Source organism: Temnothorax nylanderi, unplaced genomic scaffold (assembly GCF_030848795.1).
Source record: "Temnothorax nylanderi isolate EJ_2023f unplaced genomic scaffold, tnyl_v1.0 TNYL_tig0018_pilon, whole genome shotgun sequence".
NCBI lineage: Eukaryota > Metazoa > Arthropoda > Insecta > Hymenoptera > Formicidae > Temnothorax > Temnothorax nylanderi.
The window spans coordinates 997860-1020321 of NW_027249080.1; the positions used below are offsets into that span (position 1 = coordinate 997860).

General features: G+C 38.6%; 1 protein-coding gene across 2 annotated transcripts in view; it reads right to left on the minus strand.

Moving 5' to 3' along the window:
• Positions 1 to 19839, minus strand: part of Pgant9 (polypeptide N-acetylgalactosaminyltransferase 9) — a 189600-nt gene extending 169761 nt beyond the window's left edge. Inside the window, exon 1 of one of the 2 annotated variants that reach the window (XM_071699377.1) lies at positions 19391 to 19839. The gene's annotated coding sequence lies outside the window, so the exon portion shown is untranslated. The remainder of the gene's footprint in view (positions 1 to 19390) is intronic. The other variant, XM_071699375.1, reaches the window with a different exon arrangement.
• Positions 19840 to 22462: the final 2623 nt, after the last annotated feature.

Genomic DNA, 22462 nt, shown 5'->3' on the forward strand with positions numbered 1-22462 from the left:
CGCTCCTTCCTTCAAGAAGATTCGTTAGACCTGCCGCGGTACGAAGGACTTCCAAGACGGTGAAAAGAACGAAGATGAAAACGTTGTTGAAGGAGAAACCAGTGAGAAGAGAAGGCTAGTGAAGAAAAGAACGGATACTGCGGAAAGCAAGTAAAATGCAGAGATTGAGACAGCGGAAGCGGAAACCATTAATGGCGATGCGGTAGGCGCGAGTGGAGTGGATGGCGCCCAGGCAGAAGGGTTTACTGGGACGTAAATGGAGGATAAAAGTGCGGGGAAGGGGGGGTAGAAAAGAGAAATAAAAAGTCATACGAAAAAGAGAGCGTGAGTGCGATGCGGACCGTGGAAACGTTTCGCAGGAAGAAAATGAGAGAAGAGAGAGAAAGAGAGAAAGAGAGAAAAGGAGGAAGAAAGAGAGAGAGAGAAGGAAGGACGAGGAGAAGGAGGATTGTGCGGCGCGCTATTGTGCATTCGTAACAGAGCTCCTCTCCTCTCCTCTTCGTCGTCCCTTCCTGCGTTACTTCCGCATCTCCTCTCGCCGGCCCTTCGGAGTGACGAGCGCGTTTACCGGTAAAGCCCGGCCGACGTGGTCGGGTCGAGCGCATTTACTCCATTTTAAACCCATTCTCATTAGAACGCCTCCGAAGTAGGAAATCGAGTGCGACTTTCGTAGCCGACTCTACTGGCCACGTCGCGACGCGACGTGACTTCGCCGTCGATCAAACGCGCAGAATACGTGCAACAACACGTGCGAATCTATATCTGTCCTACTTCCGCGGCAACATGCCGATAGGCTAGACAATAGCCGTTCACCGTCGTGCAATTATTTACCCTGGAAGACAGGTATACCTAGCCAGTATATACGCACAATGCCATTGTCTCCGCATACATAAACCGAGCTACACGCGCATCCGCACGCGCGCACGTACACGAACGAGCAGACATGCACGGCAAACGCATACGTTTCTACACGCGACAAGAGCAATGTGTATTTCGTACACATACTGTTAAGGCGTATCTGCATGGATGTAGGGTTAAAAGGATGACTAGCGATTGCAATCGCTTGATAGCAATTGCTCAGGAAAAGTCATTAATCGCGAGCGAGATCGTCACGGTTGCTTAAACGATTCGGATCGCACTACCGCGATTGGTCTTCAATTTCTACAGATATAAAGGGCTTGTCGAATGGAAGCTTGATTCGATCGTTCCTCTGAAAGTCAAGGGGACGTAATTGGAAGATTTGTTCCTTTGCACACGGAATTATTTTCCCTTAATAGCTCTGCGTCAAATACCGACCGATTTAATCTCCCAATAAAAGCAACGACTGTGTATATAAGTCCATAAATGAAAGAAGATTCATTAAATAGCCTTTATTCTTACCGTAGAACACTCCATTTTTCACAATGATTTTGCCGTATTCTAATAATGCCGTATTTTCCAATGACGTATTTTCTCTCTACGGGAACAGATTCATAGCTAACGTATGCCTTTTTTCTAACCGATTTAATTAAATTTTGTTATACGTCTACTAAACGCGTTTAGTGCGCGAAAGTGTATATCGATACGATTGACTTGCCGACTGTCGCCAACTTTATAACGCAAACCCGATTAAATTTATCGGCAGCGACCGCAAACGCGGCGGCAATATGAGAAAAAAAGTTGGTCTCGCCTAAACCGGCGATACCTGTTCCGGCGATTCCTCGCTGGCGATCGCTACCGTTTCGACAAAGTCGTAAAGTCGAATCGAAATTCACCGACGCGGTTCGTATAAGCGACATAAATTCGTCTCGGCCGATGGAACGCGCGATCGTTAAGCTATCGAAATCCTGCCACGATTTATTATCGCCTATAGCTTCGCCGCCTGTGCCATGAACTCGCCGGGCTGGCTATCATGCGATCGCGCTTCTTTCACGATCGAGCAAGATCGACATTCGACGATTGACAATTTCGCGAGAGTGGTAACGCATGAATTCGAATTTACATGTAATGACGTTCAATTCATTCAAAATCTCTTCAAGTTCTGCAAATGCAGGAATTCCAAGATACATTGCATCACAATTTTAATGTTACTGTATACAGATTAATAAATTGGCTGCTATTCATTCAACATGCACAAAGACACTTCCGATAAAACAAAAGTGTTTTATACGACGTCATTAAAACTAAAGAGGCGGAGCCCAAAGAGGTGGTTGATTATCACCATCGTAAACGGAGACGAGAGCGTGCTACTGGAGCGACAATAATAATAACGGTAGTTTGGGAGAAGGGAGAAACAAAGAGGAGAGAATTAAAAGGAGGACGTTTCAGGTAGTTCCAAGGTAATATTTTCCGTGGAAAATGAAAAACGGAGCGTCTGTGGGACATATAGCTCGGGTAAACGAGCGCAAAAAGTAGGCAATAAAATGGCTACGAAAACAACGGTAACTGCTGCAATGGCGCGACCACAAAGAGCCAATTTACGTACGCTTCCATCCGGGGGAATCTCGGGAACGGACGGGAGCGACATAAGCGAACTTTCTCGATCGCGAGCAGCCGAAAGTGTGACCGAGCGGAACAAGTCTTCCTGCCGGCGGCGGCGCGCGGCGGGTGGCAACAGCGGCGGGCACGGCGACTCGAAATCCGCGCGACGATATCGGCGAAAAAAAGTACAAACTGCATTTTTGCGCTCGGAGACCCCGTCCGGAATGTGTTACGCGAGCGAAGTTCGCAACTTTCCGGTAGCCGGGCGCCTGGTCCCATTTGCGCGCTAACTACGCCCGGAACTTGTAATTATCCGCGTCAGTTTTACGATAGCGCGGATTTAGGAGCGACAAGAGGAAGAGAGGCGACGGCGAAGCAGAGTAGAAGCAGGGGAGGGCGGGCGCGCTTTCGATTTAATGACTTCCGCCGCATAAAACTTTACTGTCGCGCGTCACTGACGCATCGCCATGCGCCAATTCCGCGTAATCTTCTCGTAAAGCGACATATTGTGTCTTACACTTTTCAGTTAATGGGACATTCGCTGATTTAATGGTAGCGCGGCAAGCAATGCCGAGCGTGTCTTGAGTAGCACTTCACGTGATCTTCCTGTTTTCTCTTTCAAGGACGCTTATACAGAATAATTTATATTTTACGTATTATTCCGTAACTCCGCTATGCACGTGTGGATTTCCATTAACTTTTTCTCTAAGAATGATTACAGAGCACCACGATAATAAAAATATCATTAACTTGCAAATAATGATCTATCGGCCTTACAATTACAATCTACTGATTTAATACGATTTATATGTTATAATCAAAACCGGAAAAATCGCATACTTCCGTTACACCGCTAAAATACTGATTAGCTATAGCTTTCTAGCGCGATTGTAAAGTTCTACTTTATAAGTACATTGCGCCTTATACATCATAAAACCAATCAGGTACCGAACGGGAAAATTGCACGATCTACCGCTGAAACTGGTATTTACAAGTAACCTTTCTCCGCGCAATTAGGACGTCGCGGTCGCGCAAAAAAACAAATAATATTCTAGGTAATAGCATAAAAATACGTAATGTTTTATCCTCTCTCTCAATGTGCAGCCTTCACAAAACAGGTCTGGGAAATTCCCATACCGCCGAGAGGTCCGACAGACCCGACAGGCCCGCAAAGTCGGTAGGGATGCTTTAAAAGATTGCACCAACACCAACGCACGAGCACGTTCTGGAGGCATGCGCGTGGAGTTCTAGGGAAGGGAGGGCTTAAATCTCCCTTCGAGCACAAAGCGCGGCTCCATTTTGTGAGAATAAGAAAGATGAAGAGGGAGCTGAAAAGCCACCTCGGCGCAGCACCACATATTGTCCTCGGCTAATAAACCGCGTACTAACTCGCGACCACTGAAAAATATCGTGAACGACGAAAGAAAGGATTTCTAGTTGCGAGATCTTGGAGAAGGATATAATACGAGGGCGTGCATTCGTATGAAAGTAAATCGGATCGACGAGACGAGTAATCTGTCGGAGACGACGAGATCGGAATTAGCGACGGTAGTGTCGCGATCACGTGCCAGAAAAGTTGCGAAAAGTCAATTTTTTGAAATCTCCCAATACCCGCAATTCGTCACGTTCGCCGAGACCAATCAAGATCTCCTTTAGTATGGAATCATAATTCACTTTCGCGAGAAAGAGAGAGAGACAGAAAGAGAGAGAGAAAGTCGACAAGGAAAGATTCGAATCTCGATTCTGAAGCACGCGCATGACTTCTTCGGCTCACGGTTCAACAGGATCTCATCATTCCACGTCTGTTCGATTTTAACTTCAGTTATATCCCGCGTCTGCCTTCGTCTTATTCCTACTATTTGTAAGCGACCAATTATTCAATAATATGTTTTTCAATGTATATCATTGTCAACTTACAATTAGAATAATTCGGTTAATATTCGATGTTAATATTAATACTAGTAGCGTTTGCTAACAAAAATTAATATCATTGTTACGGATGAAAGAAACTGATGAAAGACTTATGAAAGAAAAAGGTCACAATTTTCTCTCAATTATAGATAAAAATAACCTATGCATAGGAACGTCTAAGCTCAGTAATTGTGTTATCTGACTTTTACCTCGTATACTGAAAGTATTAAATGTCACTGTCCCACATCTATTCAGTAATATTAATTTTTTTTCTACAATATACGCTAAAAGAGAAAATCGCGAATAAAATCAACTATTAAATATATTCAGAGTTCCTCGGGAAAGTAGTGAGTTTTGTTATACAAAAAAAAAAATATATATATATATATAAAACCAAAATCGACGAGAGCGGAAATACAGAAGACACAGACAGTTTTATTGAAAGCTATTAAAAGAGATGCTAGGTATAAATAAAAAGTCGTGATTAAACCTTACGCTCCGTCACTTGTAAGAAATAATGAAGGAAGTGATGATTGTGATGAAAAAAAGGAAATCATAAAATATTTTCCTGAAGAAAATATCGTAAGAAAGTTAGTACGCGCGACGGTGAATCATAAATGGCAAGAAAACACACGGCGTAATTGCAGGGAGACACAGGGAGCTACACTGTTCGATAAACGAGTACCGGTAATTATTAATACGCCAGGGTGTTCCACCTTCGTCAACGATTGCATATGCATCGAATAATCGTGAGTAAATTGATGGTGCACGATAAAGGTAAAGGTCAACATGAAGTCGCTTGCGATGAAATCAGCCGAGCAAACCTCTACACGAGTATCAACTTTGCAATCTAATCAAGTGGAAATCTAATTAAAAAAAACATGAAAGTTTCATCAATCGGAAGATTAACTTTACTCTTTGCTATATAGCCTTCGGAGATAGGTACCTTGGAAATGTCCTCCTTGAGTCCAAGACCAAATGGATAAGATTAATGAATGAATCAAATTTCAAATTAAAAATCCAGCTCAACTACCATTAATTTCACTCTATTATTTTTATTTTCGATCGTTATACTTTCCAATTTTTGATAAATTTCTGACTTTAATTGACTCATTCTACAGTTTTATTTATCCGCTGTAACTATATACGTCATAAAGTCGGACGTCTATCACACAATCCCTTTGAGAATCAGGCATCATATGTATAATCATCATATATCGTCACGTGATGCAACAAACATGTATCAAAGCGGGATCACCGCGTTAGATAACGATCGATGTCCCATCTTATCGGGTATAACTGTGACTGATAGATATATATAATCAACCAAGTCGTTAAGTTGTTAGATATAAAGAGATATTTTAATCTTTAAATCCGGAATAAAATATAAAAAGATCTCATTTTGAGCTGTTCTTCTCGTACACAAAAAATTCGCAAAATTACGACCGTATAAATACATATTTATTATGTATTTCGATATCCGATTTTGATTTGTCGTAATTCCGCGTATCAATGTGTCTCCAACATTGGAATACTGCTCGAAACCGCGATGTTTAACCATGAATGACTACAACGAAAGACAATCGCGAGAGTAATTTTTTTCGTTCATATGTACGGTGACTTCGCCGCACGAATTATGTATCTACATAGCGGAATTACAAATGAGTTTGCCGCGCTTTCGCGGCTCACATAATGGACGCGCATCCATCATTGATATAACTCTGATTATTTAACGGAATTTTTAATTAGTATTAATACGCGATCCCTCCCATTTTACGTTATATTTGTAATTAAAATTGCAAAACGCGGAGAAATAATGCACCTCGTGATTCCAAATTTCACAAACGACAAATGTCCGACGCACATGATGTTGTAATTGAACACAATTTCAAATTTCGCAATTAAGTTGTAATTTAGTTTAATATATTGATCAGAAAATGAGGTATCGCATGTTACTCCTGTCTATGGATTAATAATGTAACATATTAATGAAACATTATATAATTTGGCATGTTTTGACTAAAGTTAACCTTTCCTTTTTATAATTAATCAGGAAATCGGTTTTGAACGTTAAACTGTTAAACTATCGAATTGCTTTAGTAATATTCGCGTGTACACAAAAACATATTTTTAATTAAATTTTAAATAATATAATACGTTATTTGACACGTTTTATCAGAGGTAAAACAAATGTTTAATGGAACAAGTAATTTATCTCGTATAAACATGCATTAAACTCTGCGCGTTATACTTGACTGTTTTTAGATTGCATCTTTTCGGAAGCAGAAAATAATTAGCAATATTTTTTTTATCAAAAAGGGATAAAAGCAATACACTGTACTTTCCTCCAGTTACCTGCATATCGCGTACATGTGCCGAGTAATAATTTCGTTCTCAAGTGCCGGGAACAATGCACCAGCTGAATCGCGTCGTGCTCATTATCGCTAGAAAAAAAAATAAATGGAACTGCTGATAATAGCGCTGCATTATCTGAGAATGAACAATAGACCATGCGAGTGAGTGATGTATGGCGCGACGTAAAATTTAAACTTCCGGAAGCGGGCGGGGAAAGGTGGCACGACACACGAGAACGGAGTAAATTCGCATTCCATCTACGTTCGTCATTTCATTTCTCTCTGTCCCCCGCCCTTTGGCCCGTTCCGTGTCGATTCCTCTTCTTCGCTCGCTTCACACGCGGATTCAGAAAGTTCAGAACAGTTGCGCGAGAATCAATGAAAGATAACAACAGCGGGATTCATCGATGCCGTCGGATTTACAAAGAACGATCCCCAAGAAAAATTCATGCGAGTGTCGCACACGTGTCGTACATGTATGCATTTTTGCGATGTAACTTTCATCGTTCGTCGAATAACATAAGAATAGAGATAATGTTTTGGTGTACGGAGCACATCGTGCGGCTGACGGGGATAAGGACAGACGATAGCAATCTCGTTATATGTACCGGATTGCATGGGATCGCGCGGATTGAACGTGATCGCACGTACAAGCCGGAACATGTAAACTGGGTCGCGATCGATCTCTCCTTGTTCTTCGAAATCGAGCTCGATCGCGCGCGCGCTTCTTCATCTATTATATAAGAACCCATATAAATTATAGCAATAGATTCGCGAGTGTGTTATAAATGAGTGCCCATTATATCGAAAAATACAGTCAGTCGGAGCAACGCTCGGGCCAATAACCTACATTTAAAATTTTATCTGTTTCTAACTAGAAACAAAGTGAACAATACTGTTGAAATTGTGTATTCCCACCAAACCTGAAATTTTCTAGTTTGAAAAGAATGTTCGAAAAAACGAACGAAATTCAATGTACCTACTCTAATCGTTAACTCGGAGCATTCATCGCGTTACCGATCGCTTGCATCAGAAGCTCTTTTTGCAAATATTATCTCGCGACACGCTTTCATCTCGAGCTACGTTCAATCATGCTTAACTTCCTGTTAGCTCAAGCCAACGTTTCGTGACTTCCTTGATAAGCTTGACAAGTCCCTGCGCCTTGAAAAATGTTAGAAATCTTATAGCGGGATAAACGACCTTAACCAAATGAGAAACCATGTAGTAGTAGAATTTAATGAGAAAGTATGGCTACAACCATATACAAATTATTAAATAATCTCTTCGTTTAAACAGAAATTTAGATATACTTTTATAGTTTTACCATTTCTATCCAAATTCTAAAGAATATCACTGAACGTAGTCGATACGTACGATAGAGAGAGTATGAAAGCTACTTTAATGTCAAATCTCTACAGAGATTAAACGAGTAACTTTCTTTTTAACAGAGTATATATTTGCTTTTATCACGGAATGCTCCGGACGTAAAAATTTCACTCAACGCCATAATGGCAAATATCGATCGATGACGTGCTCTGGAATTAAGAGCCGCTATTAACCCAATTAATTACCATATATGGTTGACGATAATGGCGCATCAAAAAGAGAAATCTCAATACGTGTCCCATCTCAAAAAGCATCTCGCATTTGAATAGTATCTATATCACATCCTGCTAGACAGGATTCACGAGTAATGCACTGTGAATATATCCGGAATAATCAGGAAAAACGAGTAGCTTATTGATTACAGCGTTAAACGTGATGGTAAATCGCAATCGTATACTACGAACTCGTCTTTGTATACCTTTCAGATTTATCTCATATTCCTTATCAATAGCATATACGGATGCGTTAACTTTTAGCTTCCTCCGCGATAAGGATAAATAACTGTCTCCTGATGCTTACAAAAAATTCAAGTCCCGTATTTTATATGTATATAAGACTGTGTGTGTGTGTGTGTGTGTGTGTGTGTGTGTGTGTGTGTGATGTGCTTCGTCCATTTATATTAATACCTTTCTAAATATCGTTACGAATGTAAATTTGATCCGAAATATAATACCGGCATACTAATCAAGTGTGTCTGATTTAACAATGATTCTAGCTATTTCTCATCTCTGCAAAAGATACGTTTGGAAAGCCCGTGTGTCCCGGAATTAAATAGTCCACTTCGAAAACGTTTAACGCTCGTCAGTTCGCAATGAGCAAAAGTTTAACGGTCCGGAATTGAATTCTAAGGAAAAGGATCGACAAAAAAAAAAGAGAAATGCAGACTGAATTCGAAGGTACCGAGATGCCGGTAGAAGACGGAAAATTGGATTTCAGCTGCTAAGAACGAATGGACCAAGAACGAACAGGACATTGACTATGAGAGTCCTCTTTTCAATCGCATCTCTCTTTTTATCTCTCTTATCTCGACAAAATCTCCTTTTTCCACGAGCAAATGTAACATATATAAAATCATTGCAAATTAACATTTAAATGAATTAGCGGTACGTCTAGTATAAAGAAAATACATCGAGTAAAAAATGCAAATACCAGTAAAAGAAGATACGATATGTATGTATGTAAAAATTAAATTTTAATAGCTAAAACTGTTAAAATGTTCTCCAAGTGAATATATCGTACATCTTACAAGGCACGTTTATAGAAATATGACTAAACGTAAATAAAATTCTCACAATGTAATAGTTTCCAAAATAATGGGAATAAATGTAAATATTTGCATGCTTTAAGAGCTATAAATCCAGTAGATAGTCATTGATCATTCAACCAGTAACACGTATAGGTAATATAAGTGAAACGCCATCCAAGCGAAACAAGATCTTTTTCACTATAAAATGAACACACGACCCGAACGTGCACGAAATAGCCGTTGCAACCGAATGCGATAGCATTTTCTTTTTACAGAGAGAAAGAAATACGTATATGTCTACATAATTCAGATGCTAAACCGTGCATCTAACGTGACAGTCCACGATTCGAGTGTATTAACAACAATCATCGTTTCTCGGCCAATCACATTGCGATTAATATTTCAGACGACGTTACTCGTTACTTATAATTCAATAGCGCCAAGATTAAATCAAACAAAGCAATAAAGCGCAAAGTGTCGCACCGGTGCGATATGAGCCGCGGGCGATAGCCATTGATTACTATACCTCGCTAATTATAAAGTTCACCGCGCAGTTCTGCGAACAAGCGTTCGCGGGCGTGCAATTAAGCGCGCACGCATGCAATGATAATATTGTGAGGCGATATAATTTCTGTACGCGTATCATGTCACGCCTGGGAAAGCGCTGGACCGATAATAAGGATATTGATAACGGCCCAACGGGAAGCGGACAATGATCATTAGAGACGAGAACGGTCCGTGAAGAGGTATTCATCGTGACTACTCAGTCTACGTATAATAAGGTCGTCGACCTATTGCGAACCGCGTTATTTCCTCGCATTTTCCTTGACTATTGTCTTTATCGGATTTTATCAGCCGAACGCGATGCATTGCGATTACGATCATACAATATGAATGAAACGAAATAGGACGCTATGTATAGTTAGCGAACCATTTCAATATAGTTTTTGTCTGAGAAAAAAGACTGTCTTACAGAATGTGTATTTAAAGCTTGTTATACTTAAAATAAACAACAGTGCAATGTACATTCCGGCAGAAATTAAATAATGCTAACAAAATTTGTTACAATACTGTATTTACTAGCAAAATATTCACTGGTCAAAATTTTCGGTCATATATATATAGGATTCTCAAATGTAGTTATAAATTTTTGTCTATTTAGATATACTTCAAGTAAAAAAGAAAGAATTCTTTTAGTGACAGTAGTGACACCTTTCTTTTAGTTTTTCTCATAACACTCCTATATACTCTTAAATAAAATAAAAATACTTTCTTTTTAAAGTCAATAAATTTAAGTTTCCTCTGCAGCCACTGAAATTGTCGCCGTAGTTATGCAAATGCCACAAAGGAAATTTTTAGTTTCTACCTAAGGGATATTTAATTTTGACTAAAAGAGAAATGTTACAAAAGAAAAGTCTATATTCGGAGTCAAGTCGCGCATGAGCTTTAAGCGACATTTGAACATGTAGGTATATCATTTCTTTAATCCAAAAATATTTTTCTCGACAAAGTATTGATCTGTGGTTGTTATTAAGTTCAATTATTGTTGAATTTAAATTCAATTTGGATTAAAATTTATGTGTAATGTTTCTTCCTACTATTTCAGTAAACTTAAATTTCATAATAATTATATCGGTCAATAAAAATAAAATATTGATATCACATGTAGGTCACACACAGTGATATCAGACAGTTCTTGCATATAATTGTTTTGTCACAATTGACAATATAAAACTTTATATTTTTTCCTTTTCTCTAAAAGACTGTAAAAATAGAATTATTAATTAGGAATTTATTAGGATTGCACTAACTGTAAGTTTGAACTCTATTCTCTGTCAAAATCTGTTTTGAAAAAATTCTGATGTATACTACGTCCCGTTCAATGGATTAAATATTGTATAATATTTTTGTCAGAAATTCTGCTCAGAAAAAATACATTGTCTAGTTTCTCATATAAGATAAACTCGGTCACGTGAAAATGTCGTTGATACGAATCATGTTCTGAATAAATAGCAACAATCATATATCGCGATTTTTTATATACATTCGCAGTAAATGAAATCATAAGGCTTGTTAATTATAGGCAGATAATAAAGCTGAGCATCCATATGTATGATGATTACGTCTAATTACTATGCACAACCATCATGCGAATTTACGTTGCATAAAATATACGAGATATTGTACTGGTCTCTCCAGCAAAAGTTGATTAAAGCTACGCGCATGAAAATTAATACATGCTAGAATAGATAAGCTCTTTTTAAAGCTCTTTCTGTTGCTGAATCTAGAATAATAAAATCTCTGTGTGGATCAGCAGAGATTAATATTTCATTAAGAAAAAAATTACAGAAAAAAACATCTAAATACTTAATAGTTATATAGGAATAAAATAAATACAATACGTGACGTGTCATTCTAGAAAAAATAAATATACATGATTAAATCAAAAATTTAATTAACTAGTTTCTTTTTAATGAGTTGCATAGTGTATTTGTGTGTACGTGTACATTTTACGAACATTAATTTAGGCCATTTTAAAGATATCTTCATGGCCGATGTGGTCGATAACCCAGTTATATAAAGCGAGTAAAGAATGACAACCTAATACATGCGACTCAGAAGCTAATCGATATGCTTAACAGTCAGAGCAGGTATAAGTCACGCACTTGCAGTTTTTCAAAGCTTTATCGATACCCGTTAACAAAAACACGTTAGGTTGGTACTTGACTTCTAAGTTGCCAATAAAGCAAGCACAATATTTGATGATAAACAGCAGACTCTCCGTTAATTTTTCTAAATAATGTTTTAAAAATAATAGTAACGGAATATTCAATTTCTTTCATATTACAGCGAGAGCTGGCTGCATCTCAGTTAAACTAAAATAAGATAAAAATCATCATCTCGTTTCATGAGCGTGATGGCGTCCTTCGGAAAATCCGAAAGGTTGCTCCATTCGAGTTTACCTAAAATGTCAGAAACTCCCAGTAATCACTTGAGGCCAGAAGATGTGGCACAGGCACAGGTACGCAATAGGCTGCCGTCGAGAGAATCAGATGGAAGGGATATGAAGAAGAGGCAGAGAGCGGAGGCAAAGATAGAGAAGAAGAGGGAGAGGGAGAGAACAAGTAAGCAAGAACCAAACCGACCTGTCTGAGTCAACCGGTCTAACCACATGTTTGCCTGCGAGTCGCTATGCAACCGGATGGGGTTCGCACAGAACCGTAAGCAATCTCCGTTAAGCCGCATTTACACCAAAGAACAAATCGATCGATCCTCGAGTAAAGCGACGTTTATCCCCTCTGTGATCGGTACCACAGACAAAGAGACCCTCAACATGCCAGTACACCCGCATTTGCAAACGCCCGACGCGGTCCCTGATTTAATCCTTTGCGTTACCCAACTTTTCGGATGCCGCTACAAGCACGCAGGTATGGGGGTGAAAGCGGGCGTAATCCGTAAAATACGACCCTCGAGAATGTGGGACGAATCCCGTCCCCTGCCACGCGGCAGAGAAACGGAAAGCGTGTCCGCGAGCGTATGTATCACATAACGAATAGTTGCCGTACGTATGAACGATGCTTAAGCCTCTTCGGAGCGGAGCTCTCTCTCTTAAGAACGTGTATCGCGATTCATCAATATAGGAGAAAATTCAATGAAAGCAACGATACATAGATAATCTTCTCCGTCATCGTTATCTGGGATGGATTTATTGGCGTCTAGATTTACTTCCCCCGAGAGATTATTTGACACGCTATCTTTAATGGAAAGCCCAATTAAAACAAGGAAATATATTGGAGTACTATGTATTGTACATTAACATACATGTATCTTTACGCGATAAAGTGTTTTTCATTAAATGCATTTTCTTAAAACTGCGATTGGTCAATTTGTAATCTTTCCTTTTCTTTTACAAAAATGTCAAATATCTACAGTTTTTAAATTATAAACAAGATTTTTATAAAAACAAGATTTTCTAAAAAAATAAATAAAATCATAATTTTCAGATAATTTAAAATTAGTTTTACTTTGAGAGAATTTTATTTTCCGTGGTTACAAAGTACATAATAATAGAAATTTAAAAAAATCATAAATTTATCTCCCTTGACATTTTTACTAATTGTAAAATAAAATTGATTCAAAATTGGTAAAAGAATCTGTAGCTCAAAAGAAAAGCGTTTAGTAAAAGCTGTCCTGTATATTAAACTATTAAAGTATACTGATACGTATAATAAAAAATAGTAAATCCATTATACTCTCTCTTTGAGTTATTAATAAAAATAAAATTTTATCGGAAAATTAATAATATTTATATAACTAAATTAATAAATATAAAAAAGGTATTCGCTTTCTTTTTTAATCATAATATAAAAAATACGATTATTATCATTATAAAAATGTAATAATTGCAGATGCTTATCAATTTTTATATAACAGCTGGAGATCGCATTAAAAAAAGTATAAAGAATTTCTTAACTGCATACTTAAATATATGACTGGAAACTAGTAAATATAACTTTCAAAAAGTTTTGTAAGCGAAAAAGATCTCACTAATAATTTGAAAACTGTAACCATTTCCTTCGATAAGATAAAGTTGCAGTTTGCTTATCTGACAAACCTTCACCAAACGTTGTACCATTTTATTAAATATACTCTTCAGTCTCATTGAGAGAGAATAATGATTTCCTCAATTTTCAGAAACGTATATTGATATTTTGCCTATACGCGAAAAAAAATTTCTTAATCTGACAAATTATTCTATTTTTTAATAGTTGAATGATTTTACCCTATATTCGTATTCATTTTTCTAACGAGTTTTTCTAACAAATGAGAACAAACGTCGGTATTGCTCAAAGAATCCTTTGACGAAGACATTATTGTGTGTCAACAGTGTATATATGTATTTAATACAGAAAGAAGTCATTGCAGAATTTGTGTTTGCAATATTCATGCATCATACGTAGACGGCAAGTACTGCCGACTACGAAATGCCATCAATGACATATTTACAGTGCATTGAGCACACAACATTTAAATTTTAGATGACCAGACAGCATACCGTTGTACTCGCACGCGCTGTGTCGTACGCTTCGGGTCGGATAGCTGTAATTCGCTGTATTCTCTCTCCTTCCTTCCTCATACATACACAAAAATACACATACATACCCATACATACACACATACATACATGAAACCCCTCGAACCGTCGTTTTTAAAGTTTGATCGGATCCGGAATGGGGCTAGATATTTGCCCACTCGGATATCTCGTACAGCTTCGCTGTTCGGCCGGATATATCGCCCATGGATTATTGGAAGTCTGCGACGAATGATTGGTTACACAAAATTTGATTCACCTCACCGCCTTTTTTCCATCCCTCGCTCAATACCCGCTGTACGTCGTGAAAAGGAGTACATACGAAACTTTCGGAAACATTACATTGTATAGTCCAATGATATATTGGCATTTAACGTACATATGTATTCCAAACGATTCTTCCGAATTGATATAAAATATATATCACGACTTATGTACATAATATACATGGAGAAACAGGAGATTTTTATTTCCTCAATATTCGTATGTTCCTATATGTAAGCCATTGTTTACGTTAAATCAATGAAAATTTCACGAGACATGCATACATATGTATATCGATATGCAACCCGTCATCATTGCGCGCAAGGACGCTGTGCGAATACGAGAACTGTAATTTGGTAACCATCATCTCACATACCTGTGCCGGCTCATCTTTATCATTAGTCAAGACTCGCTTAACATGCAGGACGATCGTGACGAGGGACATTATCGTGCGGGAATAATCAGGTACCATCGGGATGGAAAGCGGAAATGGTATAAACTCAGGGAAACTGAAGATGCCTAAGGGGAGAGAACGACGGAAGGAGGAGGGGAGAGAGAATTGGAGGTAATAGTTCAACGCAGCTGTATCAGGACAAACTGTTACGAGCAGGTGGACATATATGCAGCTAAGCCACATCGCGAAAAGAGGAGGAAAATGAAGTTGTTGCCTCCTACACGGGAATTCGCTTTGAAATTTCCACTGTCCGGAACTATGCATTTGGAATTTCCAATACGTAAAGAAAATGTTCAATGGAAAACAATTCCCACGTAAGATTTTACCACGTTGCAAAATTATGTTACGACAATAAGCAAGGATCGCGACAAATTGCATAACGCATTTGTCAACGCATTATTCAACCATTTTCATTAATTATGTCATTATTGCAAATTGCCTAATTGCGGTAATCTCACCGAAGCTGCTAGCCTTTTTATTTAATAGCTTCGCTTATCAAAGATTAAAACGGAAGCACTTCAGCAATTATCTGAAAAGATAGTTGGAAATGCATTTTTAAATTCAAGATTACCGACGACTTTAAATTTAATTTGTGAATTTCTTATTGCAGATTCTGCTTGTGTCGGCTTGTGAGGTCAAATGGATACGTATTTCGAGACCCCGTGATCCCGATTTTAATCGCGTTCGAAACACGATCATCGAAATCACGGTTCTGTCCTTTGCAGCAGAAAAAAAAACCGAGGTAGCGGAGAAATTCCTAGAATATATTTCAATCTAGAACGCGCCGGCCAGCCGGAGATTTAATTAAAGATGCATTGCGCTTCGTTTCTAAAGTTGAATGAAGCTCAGCGGTGAGAACTTGGGACCCGCCCTTGATTACATCCTATCGCGCTAGGGTATCTACATTTTATTTTCCTCACGGAGTGTGTATATCGCATGGCTGCGATGTCAATTAAACTTTTTCCACCTTTATATTTGCCCTTCGAATATCGCCTTTATGTTTGACCTTCGAATACGGCGGATGAATCCGTACGCGAGGCACAAACTTTATTTTTATCTCGCGAGATTACGCTGTCTGCTTTTCGCCGCGAATTAATTGCGATCGACTGACCAGAAGTTATTTCTGAGATTAGATAGCAATGAACTCTTTCAAATGCGTGTGCCCTTGCACCCCTGTACGTGTTGAGGAAATTTCGCTGCACTTCCGTCCTCTATCGTTGCCCGTTCAATTGCACCACGTGTTTTCGCGTCCACTTAGATTAATTAAACGCCCGATATTAATTAAATGCCGCTCGAATAAATATGCAGCGGTTGGAAATCTCCGCGCGATCGTATTGTGTTCGCGTAGCGTTTTTCACGCGAATGCACTTACGATTAATCCTAAAGGGCACGCAATCGCGCCAGACGCATTACCAATTATGCATAATAATCGAACGATTTGCATGAATTTCTTTAACATTTCTGTACAACGTTACGCCAGGCTTTTAATGTCGAAAAATACCAGCAACTCCGCATCTCATTGACACAAAAGATAATGTAATCAATGCTACCCATATACACAGAGTGTGGGAAAAAAGATGTAATGCTTCCTCATCATTAATATGTAAATGTTATACAAGCAGTGTATCATATTCGAGTTTATTTTATTCGGCCGTTTTCATTTTCCCGCCATGAGAGCAATGTATATGCCGTATGCGAGCATCAACCTCGGGTGGGTCATGAACGTGCTGGCGCCGAGAGGCAAAGTTCGAGCATGTCGGTCGTTAGAATTGTTTCACGACTTTCTTTACGATCGTACGCGGGGCCATTCTAATTTTTCACTGGCATACACGTCGCGCAAACGTCTTTATCTGAATGTTTCGTATGTATGTGCATCCGTGCGCACGAGGAGTATCCGGAAATGAGAGAATTATCAACTCAATCCTTTCGTTGTACTTTTTATTTGAACAACTGTACTATCGTCGACAAAGACAACAAGCAGGTAAGTGTAAGTACGCGGAAATAATAATCTTCAGAGTAAGAGAGTATCGATTCAAAATAATATTAATATTGGATCGTAAAAGTAAGAGAAGAGATTTGAAAAATACAATAAAATCAATTAAAGTTAACCGTTTATGATGTGTGCACGCTAATTTGTTTTAATTTCTATTACTTATTTAGTCTATTATTTAGTAAATTATTTAATGGAAGTAAATTATTAATAAAAGTACATTAACCTTTTAAAGTAAAACTTACGTAAATAAATAATCTTTAATTAAATTAAAAAGTAAACGACAGAGAGAAAAGTCTTCAACCTCGTCTAATCGACCACAAAGGAAATTTTTATTTCTTCGGAGTACGTTTCTCGCGAGCGATACATTCGAATGAAAAACACGACTCAACGACGCGCAAATAATATTACATCGTACATCTGGTACGCCCTGTGTATTCAATAAAACACAAGTTGTGCCGATACCTAGATTTTGAAATGATAACATCGAAAACGTTATCGATTATGAGAATTGCTCACTCTCGTAACACATTCTAACACTATCAAAGCACAGCCGCATTCCGCCGCGGGTTTCATAAATTCGATCGGAGGCTTCCCGTCATGTTCGTTCGATCGCTATATTAAAGCCAAAGGCATGCATCGTGCACCTTCAATCTTTATACACATGATCCATACAACACGTTATTAATCGAAAATAAATATCCAATGTAAATAAACTAAACTACATTTTTGAGAGTATCCCAATTATTATTTTGGAATGCCTTAATTAAATATTAGACATCTTATTATCTAATTTCTAATTTTTCAAGCTACGCTCAACAAACTTATAAATTCACACAGCAATGTAATTTACTATTATATTTAGAATAGAGAGAACAGATCACAGATATTTTATAACAACAATAGCAAAGCAAAAGACTTCATTAAAATTATGTAACTTACATCAATATTATGTTGTATTAGATATTCATTAAAAAATACTTATATCTACATCTATTTTAAATCAATTAAATATATTTTATACTGTATTACATATAATCATTCGCAATCGAGAATATGTATAATTCGCATCCTCTCTCTATTAAAATTCTCACAAGGATGTCTCCATAAATTGCATTGCTGTCTCACGATCTCAGAAAAGCGTGAGAAACGTCGTTTTAATCGTTGGCATGCATGCGAGCGATCGCGTGAAAACACTCGAGGCAAAAATCCACCCTCAGACGACAAGCTCGGAAAGTCAGGGACTCGGAAAAAGAAAATAGAGAGGAAGAAACCGGCCGCGAAGCATCCTTTACAAATGTATGTGTGTGTGTGTGTGTGTGTGTGTGTGTGTGTGTGTGTGTGTGTGTGTGTGTGTGTGTGCTCGCGCGCGCCTCTCCTCGATATTTTTTCTACGCGGATTTGCGTGACGCGGATTTGTGTGACGCGGCGCTCTCGAACGCTATCTGTCCATCTCGTTCGAGGATCACGTGGATCTCAATCTCCGCGAGTTCGAAGGCGTCCCTTCGAAAAGAGGACGGTGGAAAATCGCGAGGAGAATGTTAACCTATTTTCTACTCGTGGGCGGCTCATGGGCGTACCACTTTTAACACCGGGACGATAATAACGCGTCGTGTCGCGACCCACATAAACAGGTGCGTCTCGCACACTCGCGACGTGAGAGCACGTCAGTCACGAGGGTTAATACATAGGCGCAGATTGTGCTTTCAGAGCGCGACAAGCCGACTTTCCCCTTTCATCGTAGATTCACTCGATCAATCGGAAGTAACCCTTTATTACGCGTCTCTAGATCGACGAGCAAGAATCGTGCGTCAGCACTTCCGAAATTAAAACATCATTACGCGATCGCGAGCTAATTTGACAACCCTATCCTTCGGAAAGATTCTTTGAATGAAAAATGTGTTTATCCTTTTAGCGAAAATAACACTCCGAAAAAAGCCGGAGTAAAATTGCAAATTATCACGTTTTCGAAAGCTAAGGAAATCTCGCGGGAGGCACTCGGCGAGTAACTTCAAGTCGGAGCAGTCCCGATATGCAAGATAACATGTGACGTCAATGGAACGCGCTTTGCCGCGGTCAATAAATTTTACAACCGTGAAAGAAAACTCGTTAAGAAAGGACTCGAAAGGGCGTCCCTTTAAATCATCTCTGACGACAGCTGTACCCGGGTACCTGCCCTCGAGTGTGTTTCATGCGACGGCAGGACAAATGTATATACGTGTTGTCGACTCACCGGCGTCGCTGCAGAAAAATACGCCGCCGCGAGGACGTATCAGTCAAATTACGCCGCGGTCCTATCTCTCGCCGCCGCTTTCATGGTCGATCACACACTGGGCACCACTGGACACTTGCGGAAACGCGACACAGAACGCGACAGAGCACTGACCGCGAGAGACGGACCCGGATATAAACGCCGAGCGGCGTTTCAAAGCGCGAACGCGACCGGCAGCGGTTGACAGTTCACCACAGTTCGCGTCGTTCAGATTGCGCGAGAAACGCCAACGTCACGACGCTCTCACGACGAGCGACCGGCTCCGACTGTCGCGAGTGTCGCGGCGCGGCGGGCCACCCGCTGTTATCAATGCCTACCGACCGACGGCGACGGGCGAGCCTCGGCCCTCTCCGGCTCTCCGTTCTCCGTTCGCCTTCGTTAGTCCGTATGCGCCGTATGTATGTACGTACGAGATACCTGCTACCACCACCGTGCACCACGCACCACCACGTCCACCAAGCACCACCGATGTATCGCCGCCGCACTCGTTGGCCCTTCGACCGACCTCGCGCAGTCGCATAACCGTCGCGCGCCGAGCGTCCCCGAGTTCGCACGAAGCGAGCCGGGAGCGCGCAAACAAACTCAACGTCTCGACGAATTTCTCCTCCCGATAAACGGAAAGCAGCCTATCGAAATGTTCTATCGATCCTCTTGATAAAAGGGAATTTCGGAGAGAGAATTGACTCCATCGAATGCGATCCTGTCAGATGGAGTGTCGCCTGTGTCACTTTTTGAAATCAAAAACCGATATTATTCGCTTCGTATATACGATACGAGATATACGATGTCATCTAACGTGCAAAATTTGCAACGGATTTTATTATAAATATGATATTATAAATATGATTTCTATGTGGAAATTTTGTTCAATTTCTAATTCTGCGTTGATTTCATGGAAATTTGATTTATGATAGTTTTAAGCGCTAATTTTATAATATCGAGTCTTTAGCTAATTAATCATTTATATGATAGTTAAATTGAGTTTGCAGATTATACACGATTTCAACCGATAAAATAATAGAAATAGAAATGATAAACTCAAATTGTGCTCTTTTAAAAATTTCTGACGCGTAGTAATACCCCGAAAATATCTACGTCTTTCAACTGCTTTTGTAATATGCAATTAATTCCTTTAACAGTATTTAATTATATAATTTCAAACTCAATCTTTTATATCATTCTTTTCAAACTTTGCAAAACATATAATTTCTTAAACATTTTAAGAAATTAACGTTTAAGGGAAAGAATTATTATTTTATAAGTTCTGGAGCAGAGAAAAATTTATACAAAGAAAAAAATTTTTTAATCCGAAAAAATATTTAGTCCGATACGTTCAACTAAATTTTAATTAGTTTAACTAAACATTAGTTGAATTAATTAATTATTGATTAAAAAATGTTGATGTTTGACAAGAATGCACTATATCTTTTTTAGTGCAATTTAATAATTGTTGAAACAACTAATGTTTAGTTAACTAACTAACATGTTTAGTTGCACGTATCGGAAATATTTTTTCGGATTCACATTTTTTTCTCAGTATAAATTTCTTGCCAAAAATACATATAATTCATTGTCAATTTTCGTAGTAAAAAATATGCTATATGTTGTTATACTCCCAATAAAATATTGAAGAGTGTATTTTTTATATAATTTATACTATTGTACTATATTTTCTCCGTATGTAAAAAGAACAATTTCTTAGGACTAATTCAATTTCACGCATTATGAAAAATATGCGTTTCGCAAGATTCGATAAAAGAGAATTCTTTATATAAAGAACGATTCCTTTTCCATACCCTTTCAGTTTTACAAACTTTCTTATTATTCTTAAAAGAAATCGAGAAATGTTACCTGAAATACTTTTACCTGTAAGAACATGTAGCTGGAAGAATATTTTTGGTCATCTTATTTTTTTTATACATGGTGTCACTTTGCCTTTCAAACACTAAATCGCTTTATGAAGATCAGAACACAAAAGAGAGGTTGCTTTGCAGATTTGTCCATGTAGTTTTGTAAGAAAAATCTTGAACCTCTTTCGTATTTGTGAGCAGTGTTTACTTCAAAAGCTGACGTTCATTTTTCTGTCTTCTGAAAAAAGAAAGGATAAATCTTGAAAAATATCAAATCAAAAATGTTGAGGTAAATGAAAAGCATTTTCTAATTTGACGTTTATATTGTTGTTTTATTCAGAATTGTGCTTAGGATCTATCACACTATCGAATCGACACATCAAAAATATTCACGTTCAGTGTCCGGTTAATCGCAATAGAAAAAAATTAGGTCATTAGATGCGGACGATTTCTGCGGATTTAAATTCTAATCCGACCCGAGCAACTTGGAGGAGGCTGGTTAATTTCGCTGGACGGCAGCGAACTCTAATACCAACGCCCGGTGAGGAAGCCCCCGAAGGAATTTGTAAATTCGACTCTCGGATGGAACTTTTAATCGTCCATCAGGAAAGAAGCGAGGAGTACGGAAACTTTTCGCATAATAATTCTTTCGTGCAAACCGACGGAATTCTCCACCGTTATACTCGCTCCAAGGTAATGGTCGAGAATGTTTTCCACGTGTGCATCCGAATGCATTACTATGGCGCGGAGATAAGAATGCATATTTTTCGTTCGTGCAGACCCACTAACGTTCCCAAATGGACCGAGATGACCGCGGTCGTTTCCATCATTTATCTTCTATTGATTATTCCGAAAAACAACTTTCTAACTATTTGTGACATGTTAAACGTTGGAAAACGTTAATGATAAAGCTTTTACCGATAATGATTATAGTCTGATGACTTTTGCTACTCACTTAGCGGAAATTAATAAAAAGCGATTGATTGATGGATATCTAGTATTAAGATTAGTTCTTTTTTATACAGTTATCAAATCATATCTGTTTAATTGTTATTATATATATAGATAAAAGTATATAGATAAAAGACGAACGATTCTCCCTCAATGATAGTCAACAATGAATCCCGGGCCGCGAGAACAGATTGTACTATTATATACAAGCAATGAGAGCCAGCGTACAATG